Here is a 10,959-nt window from a genome sequence, read left to right on the forward strand (position 1 = left end):
GTCATATCGTACAGCGGTCGCAAGAATAGGAACTTTTTTCAAAAAGGCGGTTTATTGCAATTTTGACATATAATCTACTCTGTGTGATGAGCTCATGATGAGCTCGTGGTGCGAATTTCTGGCTTAGTAACGCTATATTTTCACTGAACGGTTTGCGTGACGTAGTGACGTCACAATACAATGAGCCGCAAGAATGTGCGGTGGGAGTACGAAATTAGCGATCTTGTTGAAATCGATTCAGCCGCTCATCGCTGGGAGTAAGGCTGCAGGTAAATGAAAATAACCATTGCGCAACCAATCCTCACTCGACGGCAATAACATTATGTTCCCTTCATTCATTAACATTGTCACATTTTGTAAAAAGTCTTGTCCTATTATTAACTTATACGGCATAGAGTCTTTAGAAACGACATGGAATGAAACTTTGTGATATTGGTGTCCATCAATAATCACTGGAACCGTCAACTTTCCCATAGAATGCACTTTCATTTGTCCAAGGCCCGACAACGCAAGTATTTCATCATCACATTTGGGACATCCGATTGTGTTGTAGAACGTTTCCGACATTAAATTCACTTCGCTGCTCGTGTCGATCAGTGCGCTTGCCATATTTTCCATAATCTTCACGTCTTTTTCGGGTTTTAACAACCATATTTCCTTCGTCGTGTTTGAAACATCTTTGTTTACGTTCAACATAACCTCATTGCTGTCAGTTGTCAAACGTCTGTCAATGTCAACGATTGACATATCGATCGGCACGCCATGGGAGGTTTTCAACCATAGACAACGTCCATAGACAAAACCCGACAATAGATGGCGCTAGTAAATCTTCATACTGAACAGGACTGCATATTTTTTTATAGCCGGCATGGATTCGAGTCCTTTCAGCCAATACAAAAATCCATGTTTATTCCACAGAATAATACTATGATTAAATAGTTTGCCTACAAGTTGCCTATTAGCGTCAATCATGGAAGTAATAATACAACAGGAATGCGCACTCACCAAATAGATGCAAACAAAAATAGACCTAACGAATTCACCTTAAGATTTATATTTGAAGTGAAAGAGGCCGCGAGCCGATAGAGAGGGTTACCACAGAGCCCTTCCTCTCTTTCTAACAATTGCCAGGATTTAGTTGTGTAAACTTTAGTAGATTTTGTACGAAGAGAGCTATGCAAAAAAAATATCAAATTAACTCATAGACTACTGTATACCATATCATTTTCAAAAACAAATTTATAATAAATCATTATAAACATGTAATTTTAATGAAATATTTGGTATTTGTATGAATAATAATTTCATAAAAAATATTGGTAGTTTTTCTAAATACTTTACGACAAGACCGAAGTTGTCAAGATGACGGATGACGTGAGAGACTGTTGTGAGAGACGTTATGGTTAGGGTGACCATTCATTCGTACTTTTGAATCACTTTCCATTAATTAGGACCTGTTTCATTCAACTTTTTGTTTTATTTTATACCTAAGTATCATTAGGTATTATTGTGGCTGTTATCTTATAAGGCTGGTAAAGAGTTATGAGCTGTTGATTTTTTTGGTGATAGATATGAGTATTATAAGATAATTTATCAAGCTTAAAACCGGCGGAAGCACTTAGGTTGAGATATTTTTTTTGAAATCTTACGATTTTCATCAACTAGACTATGTAAACGGAACACCCACAGAGTAAACACGTTTTAGGTAAGGTATCGCGTCCTTATTCCGAGGTAAATCACAACATTTGAAAGTAAGTAAGAAAAATAAGTGTTATAAAAACTCAACCGTCGTGTGTGTTATTTTATTCACCCAAATAAAGTTTTACGTCTACAAATTTCTTTCTTTCTTCTTTTATAAAGAGTAATAAGTAGGTAGTATCTAGTAGTAGTTTCGTAAAGTCAGGCATATCTATCCACACCCCTTTTATATTTAGGAAGAAAGTCGCTAATTCATCTTGATTTTATGGTTTGATGACGGCATCGGATGACACTGCGAAGGTGTGATGTAGTCATATTCCGATTTCCGAGGTACCTACCTATGTAAAATGTCATACTCCATATTAGGGGTTCAGCAAGTATTTTAATAATCCATATTTCGAGTTATCAAATTATCGATTTAGAAACAACATAGATATGTTACTCAAATCATACATAAAATATTGGTAAAAATATGTATCACTTACGTTAATAGCGATAAAATAACACTGTTTTTTATCATTTCAAATATACATGTGGGAGTACTCAACATTTCGTAATAGTAGGAAACACGTGCGCCTAGAAAAACAATTTAGCAACGCAAACAAGCTGCAGGTGCAAACTACTACTCCCCACTCCACTGGTATAAAAGTGATCGCTCGAACTGTCGACGGATCAGAAGTTGTCCGACTGCGGACACGGCAACAAGGGTGCTCTGAATCGTCTCGTCAGGTGATATCTTTCCAATGTCTATTTTGATGTACCTAATTGTAATTTATGATTCAATATATTATTTTATTACCGCAACCCCCCTCTTGTCATTTCGCTCCCACATCAGAAGCGGGATTAAAGATGTTATGTACTCGTAACACTGACTCATCTTGCCCACAATGACTAGGGTGCACACACGTGTGACTGACTTGACATGTGGACATGTGTGTGGCCATGTGTGGACATATGTGTGGTCATGTGTGGACATGTGTGGACATGTGTGGATATGTGTGGACATGTGTGGACATATGTGTGGTCATGTGTGGACATATGTGTGGTCATGTGTGGACATATGGTGTGATCATTTATGGTCATATGAGAACATGTTTGATCATATGTGGACATATGTGGAAGTGAGTAGAGATGTCTGAAAGTGTTTCGACACACGTGTGACAGGTGACAAAACATGTGAACTTGGCGACAGCATGGAAGTAATATAACAACAGGAATGCGCACTCACCAAAATGATGCAAACAAAAATAGACCTAACGAATTCACCTTAAGATTTATATTTGAAGTGAAAGAGGCCGCGAGCCGATAGAGAGGGTTACCACAGAGCCCTTCCTCTCTTTCTAACAATTGCCAGGATTTAGTTGTGTAAACTTTAGTAGATTTTGTACGAAGAGAGCTATGCAAAAAAAATATTAAATTAACTCATAGACTACTGTATATCATATTATTTTCAAAAACAAATGTATAATAAATCATTATAAACATGTAATTTTAATGAAATATGTGGTATTTGTATGAATAATAATTTCATAAAAAATATTGGTAGTTTTTCTAAATACTTTACGACAAGACCGAAGTTGTCAAGATGACGGATGACGTTTATACTGTTGTGAGAGACGTTATGGTTAGGGTGACCATTCATTCGTACTTTTGAATCAGTTTCCATTAATTAGGACAATTCTGTTTCATTAAACTTTTTGTTTTATTTTATACCTAAGTATCATTAGGTATTATTGTGGCTGTTATCTTATAAGGCTGGTAAAGAGTTATGAGCTGTTGATTTTTTTTGGTGATAGATGTGAGTATTATAAGATAATTTATCAAGCTTATAACCGGCGGAAGCACTTAGGTTGAGATATTTTTTTTTAAATCTTATGATTTTCATCAACTAGACTATGTAAACGGAACACCCACAGAGTAAACACGTTTTAGGTACATAGTTGCGTTTAATGTTAACCTGTTTTGACACTTTCTTGTCCACACTACACCCAACTTAATTTTATTTACTTACTTAAAATTATATTTTCCCAAATGATGATGGGCACCAATATATGGAAGCTGGGACCATCTCCAATAGAAATGAGTGATACGTCGTTGAAAAGGTATTTTTTTGCAGAATATGAATAACGGAAGCGCCAGTCCGATCTACTGTCCAATTAGAATAATTGTACCTTGAAAGTTTTTATATTTTATTTCTGTAATTTTAATGTTTTTGTTATTTTTTCACATTTATTATTAATTTTTATAACAAAATGATCATCATTCACTATAATATTATATTTGTTTATTATCTCAGTCAATAAAACCAGTTGAAAGTAATTTCTCCCATTTTAATAATTCGTGTTTACGTGTATTACGCCCTAACTGTCAGCAGGAGAGAGAGTGCAATGCCATAGAAAAATACTTCCTTCCGACGAATATATTTCAAAATGGACAACTTATACGGATTTGTCGTCATAATATTTTTTTGCTCACTTGAAAAGAGCTATCTAACGATGTATGTCTCATCTTTATTGGACATAGGTCCCAAAACGCCCATTGTCATTTCAGCTTTCCTTCCAATGAAGAAACATAGCAAAGGTGGTTCAAATTTGTGGTTATTTAATTCCCACAAATTTTCATCATTTTAAACCCGATGATAAATCCCGATTGATCGCAAGTGTTTATTATCGTTACAGTCGAACTATAAAGTCCTGACAGTAAAGAGTGCGATTTTGCTAAGACTTTTTATCATTTTCAGTTATTTACTTACCTGTACAAAAAAACATATTAATATTACATTGCAGTTTGCGCTACAACAACACATCTATACAAATTTTACCTTCACCCCATTTGTTTACTCAATTGTCATATCATCAAAATCCATTCGTACCTACATTGCAATCGAATTATTCGAATAATAGGTGACTTTGAGACCATTGACACCTATTCGCGACATGATAGATTAGAAGTGATGTCTCATGAATTACCTAAAATTATGGTCACCAAAAATAGAAAGAGATGGAGGGCTCCGTGCTGACTATCTCTGTCGGCTCGTTTTTTTGGTGCAGTGCGCATTCCTGTTGTATTATTACTTCCATGGGCGACAGAGATTCAACTTGTTTTAGTTGACGTGTACAAATGCTAATTAGGTATTTCAAGGTCATCTCCATCTGAAGTTAATATTTATTTATTTGCACTGGGAAAAACGTAATAAGAACAGTTAAGATTATTTTCTGAGATGATAAAACACCAAAGGGCATCAGCTTAGAAACTGGTTGAAATTATCGAACGGAATACTGTGTGTATGTTGTTCTCAGGTGACACAAACGAGTGTATCGAGTAAAAGCGACACATAATGGAGGTAAAGACAACTCTTCATGATGGCTGTTATCTTTCGAAATAATATGGCGTGGCGGCGCGGTATGACAACCTACGAAGACCGACCTACAAAGAAGCCTCCAAGAGTTTCGCAAGTATCGTTTCATGATATTACTTGGCCCCAGTTTAAAGAGCCGTTTTATTCAAGATTTAAAGAAAGAAAGAAGATTTATTTGTGTGGAAGCTACAGCAGCAGCAAACCTAAGGAGAATAAATGCCTATCTAGCTAAACTAGTCGATATCATTCCCTTAATGAACAGATGGAATAATCAGTTTGGAACGTTGGTCAAAGCCAGGCGGTGGAACACAAGAGTTCAGGGCAAATACAGTTGGATCATAGTTGGTTTATGTCCACTCCTCCTTCTATTTTGTGTTCACATTCCATGATCAGCAGTAGTTGCGATAGTCGAAAGCTGGAGGATTACTCGACTTCAGTCGTGTTGATTTGAAATCCATAAGTTGTTCATGGATGGGATGCTCTGTGCTGTCTTTAATTTTATTTAGTCCCCTTTATAGTTGACCCTGTCCTCTTATGTGAGGTGGTGCAATCAGATTCATAGAGAATGATTCATGAGAGATGTAGAGTTTTTGGTCAGAATAGGCCGAGCTACTAAGAAAATACTGTGCTGCTTCTTTGCTAGTTACAGATGAAGTTATCACATGAGGACGTGTGATGTGACCCGTCTGAGAAGGCTGTGCGGCGGCGGTAGCAGCGCGGACTGGGCGGAGAGAAAGTGGAGAGCGACATGTGAAGGTGTCGCTGTGGCGAGTCATAGGTCGAGCCATTGGAATTCAAGGTTGTATTGTTTCGATTAATGGTCAACGGTACAATGTTGACATTTTAAACCTGAATTAGTTGCAAATACGCTAACGTCGGGTTTGCGATGACCGTGTTAGTTAATCACGAATATTCATCATGAAACAGGATCATGATTGAAAACTTATTAAATTCGTAGCAATTTGTGGTCTAATTGATTGAAATGGTAAATGTTAAGTAACACTCAGTACAGTGTGATGATTCCGCTTAAAATTTAACTAGTAAAGTTACTAAACTCAGCTGTTTCCCATTTGTTATCTTAAAAATTATAGAAAAAAAAGTAGTCATGTTTGTTTCACTCTGACACAAAAAAATACATTGCTAAAAAGCTGTTGACAGAACTAAAAGTAATGATATTTTATGATTAATTGGAATAGGTAAAACAGACAGAGCAAAAAGAGATTCCTATTTTAAAGTTATGTAAAGTTTTAAAGTCATGAGGTCGAGTTTCTATGAGATTAAAAAGTTTTAATTTAAAGAAGGGAAATACGATCGTAGAAATACCATAATGAAGCCAGTAGGTCATGTACCAGATTCGATGTAATTAATTACGTTGGTGATCAGAAACATTAAGGGCATTGTTGAAACTTGAGTAATATTCTATGAGCCATTTGGTAGATTGACTAAACCAGTAGATAGTACGTTATCGTAGCCCATATTAGTGGTCGGTTACCCAGTGATGGGTACTGATCGGTGCGGGTGCGGAGCGTGTGGCGCTGGTGGAAGTCGTACTGAGCGAGTAGAGAGATATGAGCGATGAAAATCGCAGCAGATACGGTGGTAGATGGATGATTACTAAAGTCACTCAAGTTGGTCAATACCATCGAGAGATATTATAGTTTTTGTTGATGAGAGCAATGGTACATGGCTTTACTTGCATCTTAGTCTCGGTGATATTATTTTGTCACGTTCAGTAATCACTAAAGTAATGGATTAATTATGAGATAGTTCAGTAATACGAGTACCTTACAGAAAAGGTAGAATTTAAAAGAATGACCCATAACAAATGATGGTCAGGATACTCAGGATATTGCAGAGTCGGACAAAAACTATTGTTGAACGCTGTCTTCGTTGAAGCGTTAACCTTGAAGGAATCTAATAAGAACCCAAGTAGTGGAAGTTTGAGAAACGATTAATCTTGTTTTGACAGACCCAATGCCAAAGGATATGGTTTTAGTAAACCAAAATAGGTATTCGAGGGATTAATAAACTCGACAGCAAGTTTTAGGGTCCATGTATCATCACATCATATTAAATGAGTTATGGGTATCCAATGATACGATAATTTAAGATTAGTATCCTTAGATATAGGATTTGAACTAACAAGTACTTACAAGTGATTAAATCATACTGGATTGTGTTTGGCGTCTCAATCATATTGTCTGGCCAACAGTATTATTGATATGTTGAACAAAACACTCCGTTTGATTTGTAGTTGCCATGTGATTTGGCATAACCATGTGATTTGGTTGTTGTATAAAGCCATGTGATTTGGCAAACCATGTGATTTGGTTGTATAAAGCCATGAGAGTTGGCATAACCATGTGATTTGGTTGTTGTATTAAGCCATGAGATTTGGCGTAACCATGTAATTTGGTTGTTGTATGAAGCCATGAGATTTGGCGTAACCATGTGAGTTGGTTGTTGTCTAAAGCCATGAGATTTGGCATAACCATGTGATTTGGTTGGTAGTTGTATAAAGCCATGTGATTTGGCATAACCATGTTAATTGGTTGTTGTATTACGCCATGAGATTTGGTGGATGTGTATAAAGCTATGAAATTTGGCATAACCATGTGAGTTGGTTGATGTGTAACCATGTGATTTGGTTATTGTATAAAGCCATGAGATTTGGCATTACCATGTGAGTTGGTTGTAGCGTATTGCCATGGGATTTGGCATAGCCATGTGATTTGGTTGTTCTGTAACGCCATGAGACTTGGCAAAGCCATGTGACTTGGTTATTCTATGACGCCATGAGAATTGGCATGACCATGTGATTGGGTTGTTTACTGACGCCATGTGAGTTGGCGTGACTATGTGACTTACTTGTTGACCGACGCCATGTGAGTTTGCGTAACCATGTGACTTAGTTGTTGACTGACGCCATGTGATTTGGCATGACTATGTAATTTTGTTCATGACTGAAGCCATGTGAATTGGCATAACTATATGATTTAGTTGTAAATTTACGTTGACGCCATGTGAATTGGCATTACCTACATTACATTGATAGGTTTAAATTTTACGCATACAAAAATGTATTCTGAATAAGTATAATAATTTTATTATTACGTGATTGGATTGTTACTTATTGCTATGTTGGCACAGCTATGTAAATTTGTCATAAGTGATATACTTGTGAATTGGCAACGTTACATTAATAGGTTAAAGTTTTACGCATACAAAAGTGTATTCTGAATGAGTTATAATAATTTTATCATTACGTGATTGGATTGTTACTTGTAACTATGTTGGCACAGCAATTTGAATTTGTCATAAGTGATATTCTTAAGTGCTATGTGTTTAATTTTAAGTAAACATTGTAATTAGATTTACGATAAAGTAATTTGATTGATTGATACAGAAGTTATGCTGTTGTTACATTAGCGAATAGCACTAGAGATAAATACAACATTCATTTACTGTAATTAAACAAAATATGTTCATATTGTCTCTTCTATCAGGGTTGTTTGGTTGAGATTAGTTTGTTAGTAAGTTGAGTTATTGCTTTAAGCAATGGGACTTCCTTTTTGTACTGTTTTCTTTAAGTTTGTGAGTTGTTGGTTTCTTTTGTATTACTTTCTTTTGGTGCAAATGAAGTGATTGTATTGTATTGTAAACAGTTCATATAGTGTAAGACTACTTTCTAAAGAGCCATGTTGGCTCATTGTCAGGATGGTCGTGTGGGAGTACTCAACATTTCGTAATAGTAGGAAACACGTGCGCCTAGAAAAACAATTTAGCAACGCAAACAAGCTGCAGGTGCAAACTACTACTCCCCACTCCACTGGTATAAAAGTGATCGCTCGAACTGTCGACGGATCAGAAGTTGTCCGACTGCGGACACGGCAACAAGGGTGCTCTGAATCGTCTCGTCAGGTGATATCTTTCCAATGTCTATTTTGATGTACCTAATTGTAATTTATGATTCAATATATTATTTTATTACCGCAACCCCCCTCTTGTCATTTCGCTCCCACATACATACTAAGTTAAGGTTTTCTAGGTAACCATGTTTTTTGCGTCAACAATTATCGTGTCATATTAAGATTCCTAGAGGATATTTTGTACCGCCGAATTAGGTTATAAGCTTGTCACGTTCATCATTATTATTATGTAATCAAGCATATACTTCAAATGTTATTATTTGTAAAGTTATAAGCTAAAAATCATGACATAGTATTTTTCCTTATACCGAGGGTACCTCAGAGTTAGGAACAACGTATAAAAATGATATGATTGATATACTGGTGTTAACAGAGATAAACATCGCGGAAGACCTGTTATCGTGCTTTCAAATACCGGACTATGAACTTTACAAAATAACCAGAACTACACGAAAGGGAGGAGGAATAGCAATCTACGCTAAAAAAAAGCTTAACTTCAGCTTAACCCCAGGACCAATTCTGACTACATGTGAAGTACTACGCGGGACCATTGATACAGCCGACAGCACAATACACATAATTGCATTGTACCGACCGCCAAACACAAACCAAACAACTTTTCTACACGAACTAGATATCTTGCTACGTGATGTACCATCCAGGAACGATGCAGTTGTAGTTGGAGACTTAAACATCGACCTTATGGAGCGAGGCAATACGGTCGTAAACAGCTACGAGGATCTACTCGGCGGGTACGGCTACGAGCGGGCTATCTTCGGATACACGCGGGAAGAAATACGTGACGGTGTGCTATCGCAAACGTGTTTAGATCACATATTTGTAAAAAGTGCTAAGTGTACAGTGTTATCGGGAATAATAACCCAAAAAGTGGCCGACCACTACTTCGTGGGTGCATCGTTAAAAATGCATTGTGTGCTAAGTGACACTCTGAAACAAATACTGGTGCTGGACAATGACGAAATTAGAAAACAATTACTTAAGGTAAACTGGTCAGAACTACTAACAATAGACTGTCCTATCACTTTGTATGATAACATCACCCAAATATTTAACAATATTTACGAAAATAACTCGCGTACAATAACAATAAATAAAGCCAAACGGGAGTGCTGTAAATGGATGAATAAGCAAATTAATAATATGATAATACATAAAGACAAATTATTTAAACGATGGAAAGATAATCCAAACAATATGATATTCAGAGTAGAATATAACAGGTGGCGTAATAAAACAAACAAACTTATCAATAAATCACGAAATTTATTTAGAAAAAACGAACTAATTAACTCAGGCGGAAACTGTAAGAAAATTTGGAACTTAATTAATAAATGGTTAGGAAAAGAAAACTTATCGTTGGATGATGTTATCTTGCAAAGCATGGGGAAAAATAACACGGTACCAGAAATATGTAATATATTTGCATGTACATTTGTAGAGGAAATAGATAACATTAAGCATAAGTGTAGTATAAAATTGTTGCAGAGAGACAGTTATGTAAAAGAACAGGATAGGTGCATGTTATTAAAACCATTTACACCTGCAGCGATAGAAAAAATTATAAATAACTTAAACAGTAAAAAATCGCCAGGTTTTGACAACATAAGAATGAGTGACCTAAAAGCTATTAAATCCGAGATAAGTCCCATACTAGCTAGATTTATAAATTTGTCTATAAAACAGGGGATATATCCATGTCAACTTAAAGTTTCTATTGTTCGTCCGATATACAAAAGTGGCAATCACTGTGATCCGAGTAACTATAGACCTATAGCTATATTGTCGTGTATAAACAAAATTGTCGAACGGGCCATTATGTCGCAAGTTACTACCTACATGACAACAAATACAGTTATCAATCAGTCACAGTACGGATTCCAAAAGGGGATAGGAACAGAAACATTGTTATCTCAATTTAGCAACGATATAAATAATAGATTAAATGATAAGAAC

The 10,959-nt window shown here is 36.0% G+C and overlaps 1 long non-coding RNA gene across 1 annotated transcript; it reads left to right on the top strand.

Moving 5' to 3' along the window:
* Nucleotides 1-1,520: 1,520 nt before the first annotated feature.
* On the top strand, nucleotides 1,521-3,706 carry LOC125489459. The gene is made up of 2 exons (XR_007267015.1): nucleotides 1,521-1,705; nucleotides 3,631-3,706. It is a non-coding gene; the product is annotated as an uncharacterized LOC125489459 (long non-coding RNA).
* Nucleotides 3,707-10,959: the final 7,253 nt, after the last annotated feature.

This window comes from Plutella xylostella, chromosome 14 (assembly GCF_932276165.1).
Source record: "Plutella xylostella chromosome 14, ilPluXylo3.1, whole genome shotgun sequence".
NCBI lineage: Eukaryota > Metazoa > Arthropoda > Insecta > Lepidoptera > Plutellidae > Plutella > Plutella xylostella.